The sequence below is a fragment of the Geospiza fortis genome, unplaced genomic scaffold, assembly GCF_000277835.1.
Source record: "Geospiza fortis unplaced genomic scaffold, GeoFor_1.0 scaffold40, whole genome shotgun sequence".
Classification (NCBI taxonomy): Eukaryota; Metazoa; Chordata; class Aves; order Passeriformes; family Thraupidae; genus Geospiza; species Geospiza fortis.
The window spans coordinates 18,120,597-18,124,750 of NW_005054297.1; the positions used below are offsets into that span (position 1 = coordinate 18,120,597).

At 38.9% G+C, this 4,154-nt stretch overlaps 1 protein-coding gene across 7 annotated transcripts in view; it reads left to right on the forward strand.

The window, feature by feature from the left end:
• Positions 1 to 4,154, forward strand: part of SORBS2 (sorbin and SH3 domain containing 2) — a 144,021-nt gene continuing 139,867 nt past the window's right edge. For all 7 annotated transcript variants that reach the window (XM_031058717.1, XM_031058756.1, XM_031058976.1 and 4 more), the window contains exon 1: positions 1 to 55. The gene's annotated coding sequence lies outside the window, so the exon portion shown is untranslated. The remainder of the gene's footprint in view (positions 56 to 4,154) is intronic.

Below are 4,154 nucleotides of genomic sequence, written 5' to 3' on the forward strand. Positions count from 1 at the left end.
CCGCCGGACTCGGCCACAAAAGGGAGCACTGTGTGCCTCGGCTGCTGCGGGAGAGGTACCTGGGCACGGGCTGGTGCGGGTCTGTGGCACAGCTGGGCACAACTTCGTGCGGGAAACAAGCTGCTCTCGGTGTCTGTGCCTTGGCTTCGGTCCGTGGCTGGTTTAGGGTGGTTGCTGAATTCATTGATCTGACTGCGTTGTCCTTAAGCGTTTCGATGTGAGTGTTGTTCCATATGGTTGCTGATTCAGAAGGATGCCTCCAATAGATGATAAATTTTTTAGTAGATAATTCTAGTAAAAGGCAAGGATTATATTTTTGTTTGGATTGTCATTGTGTTTTTTATTATTAGGATGGCATGGGTGAAATACAATATTATAGAACTAGTGAGCGTGTTTGCCTTACATCACGGAGTTCATCACTAGTAGATTCCATGCATTGTGCTCAGCCACAGCGTTAGATTTAAATTGTCCAACTGCTGCTGTGCAGTATGTAGGTCATAATAAAAAGCAGCTTTTTCACCAGCTTTCAATGGACTGCATGCCCCAGTGCTGTGGTTGATTAGTTTGTGGTACTTGTGCTGTTAAAAGCAGTGGTATTAAAGCCAGCTCACACCTCCTTTTTAAAGATATCACACGTTCCGTGCTAGACAGAGCACAACACACCCATTGTGTCCCTCCGTTTGGCGTTCAGTAAAAGGAAGGAAACGAGCACTCCACATGGAGCACCGGCACATTAATAGCACAAGACGGTTAAACTTTATTGAACAATCCCAGGGATTCTGAGATAATCTACTGAAGGTACAGACAATAAAAACACCGAGACGTATGCCAGGGACTAGTAGAAATGGGAGAGGTCTTCTGATAGGGACTGTGTGTTAATGCTGGAGATTTTTCAGTGCAAAATGAATTGTTCTGAGTACTTATTAATCACAACACATTTGCTGTAGTTAAACCTAGATCAATAAAACCTCAATCCCTCAGGACAGATAACGTTTCTATTTAAAGTAGCATTTTCCTAACTACCAACTGTGTTCTTATGCATTAATACAATTTCTGAATTCTCTTATAATGAAATGCATTAAATTATTCTGAAAACTGATCTAAATATTCTGATTCACTTTGCATCTATAGAAAAATAATATGATATTTTGGCCTTAAGCCTTCTTTAATAATTATGTGGATTTAAGTCCCGCTGAGATGAGCCATTTGTTTGGACAGTTGAGTGGGCATGAAATCAAGAATTCGAGGTCTGGTATCTTTATAGTTAAATTAGTAACCAGCACTCTGTAACTAGGAGCCAAATTCCAGTGTTGTTTCTGTATATATCCTGCAAAGGCATTTGAACAAGCATGATCAGCAACTATCCCCCAAGTGAGACATTGCATTTGGAAACAGCAGTATATAATTGAATTGCTACTATGTGTTCTCCCCATGAGAAAAGCTCCATCTTACTTGAACCATTTCAGGATTCTGTTTTTTGGTGAATGCACACACACTAAGTTCTTTATGCCTCTGTGTAGGGGTCATACAGTAAGTGGTTTAGAGAAGTGCCTTCATCTGTGATCTAGAAAGTGGAAGTGTCTTTACAGTGTGGCACTGCATGAATATTTATTATTGAGTCTGTAATTATGAGGAAAACTATAAACAAGGAGATTTAAGATGTTGGTAAGTCTTTAACAAAGAGGGAGATTTTCGTTACAACAATAAGAAACATGGATATTGCAGTATACTAAGTAAAGGATCTTGCAGTTCAAGGTGAATTGATTCTCACTGTGGGTTCTTCTCACTATGAAGAATTCATGGTTTGAGGAAAACAAGTGAAGACTAGCAATGACTAATCACTAAAGAGTGTACATCGATTAGGTGCTGATAGATGCATCTTATTAGTAATTATTATTTAAACCAATATTCTGTGCTCTTTCCATTCTGCTTTTCTCCTTTTGTTATTTTTCTCATATCAATTCCCAGCTCCCCTCTGCTTCTTTACTGTCTCTTTGGCAACATCTGATCCCATCAGAGCTATTTGTAAATCAAATCGGTGTCTGTCAGTAGTGGTCATGGAGGTACTGCAATAGAATCTGATGTGGAGGAAGAATTTAAATGAGTTAGAGGTAAGAAACAGCAACCAAGTAATGAGCGTATCCAGTGCAAACTAATTCCACATCATGTAAGTTTTAAAGGCCTAGAATTGGGTCACTGATGTAGAAATCAAATGGGCATGCATGGAGAGGGACATTTTTCCTCTCATAATGATTTGAAGTGTATTTATAAACAGAAGGTTTACAATAATATGACACAGGACAAATCAGAACGTTTGGTATTAGAAATGGTAGCATAGAGTTCTAGTTGAAGTCTAGAAGTTTTTCAGGTTTCAGTGGAGCCATGTTTTTTATCAAGAGATGATTATGCATTATTGGAAAGCCTCTAGGTTATCCAAAGTCAGGCTCTCTCTTGGTCAGCAGAGATGTAAATAACATCAGCTGTCGTGCTTTAACATTACAGTCGCTTCCAACATTTTTTACACAGATGACCTTAGAAGGTGACTCTGGGTCCATGTGTAGCTCTTAAACAGAATACCAACAAAGCAAAACCAGGCAGATTAATCCTAAAATGCAGTGTCATAGTAGCAGGTGCAAACAGTAATAGAAATAAGAGACCAGGATGACTGAAGGAGGTAAAATGGTGTGGCAGCTTATTTGGTATGCTGTTTGTTTAAAATAATCAGGTTTGAGCAACCAGTGATAAGCATCAACCAATCATAGGGTGTGTAGAGCACAGTAACCTTATAAGAGCTCATGTGGAAATGTGTTGTCTATCCTCAGCCTGTGTACTTACAGACGTGATCAGCCTGTGAGCAGCAATACAGAAGGGATGTGCCCAGGGAAGACACAGTTATGGAGTTAGGGTACGTTGTATGGTGTTACTCTGTGAAATGGCTGAATGTCACTTCTGCACCTGAAGGATCAGGTATTGAATGTAATACATCAATTATGTGGTTGTGTCTGGAGTGCACAGCCTCCATCAGATGTGACCTTGGAACAGTATTTCTGCTCCGGTGAGGCTGTCTGCACAAAAATAGAAATAAAAATTGTCAATTTCTACCTGTTTGTAAACTAGAATTGTACAAGTGTATGCTTTATCGTTGTGTCCTACTGCTCTGATACTAGTCCTTTCTCGTGTCATTATTTCCTATTGGATTAAGCATGTTACTGTTGCCAGTCTGAATTTCCTTTCTTTACCGCTGTATGTAGCTTCCTATATGAGAAAAGACTGTGCCATAGATGCTCTGTGTTCATTTTTATTCAAATAGTCTTGTGTCTTTTCATGAAAGTGTTTTGACAAAAGCTGACCTTTCTGAAATTATGAAGCTTCAACATTTAAAAGCTAAAACAAAAACTAGAAAGACTTTCAAAGGCACTGATGTAATGGAAAAGTTCATGTATGGGAGGGAAAAGGGAGAGAAGTAAGTACTTAAAAGGGCAGCATGTATCTTTGAGTAAAGGCATGCTAGATGACGACATTTTAGATCTACTCCTGCTTTCAGTGTTTTTGAAGCATGTAATGTATTTTTCTGTTCAGCTGTATTGTTCCATAACAGTGGTACATCATAGCTAATGCTGCTGTGAAGTAGGAAATTCCAAAGGCGGACCCGTTTCTTCTGTTATTTCTAACTTTTTTTTTGGTCTTTCTGAACTGAATACAGATAGTGTTCTGACTCATCCACCCTTAAAAACTTCACCAACCACCATCAGGGGGTTGAATAGCACAGATGTGGTTCTGTGTTCTTAAGTAACCTGAGTAACATAGTGCACTTTTAAAGAGGTGATACTGAAGGTCCTGAGTCTCAGAGAATAGTGGGAAAAACACACTAAAAGGAAAAGTAAACATTCTTCCTCTCAATCATTACTATGATCAAACTATACACCAAGCTTTTTCATTAGCCTTTTCATAAAACAGCTGTTAAATAATGCTGAGAGGTAGAATAATGAAAGCTTTACTTCTTTTAAGGATACTCATCTTGCATTTTATGTACAAGTATTAAAGCAGTGTACGACTGAACTGTTTGTTGGGTACCTAAAGCTATCCTTAGTATAGCAGCAGTGGCTTATTAACTAAATTTGTCCACAAGCATAGCAGCTTTACTTTTTTGTTTC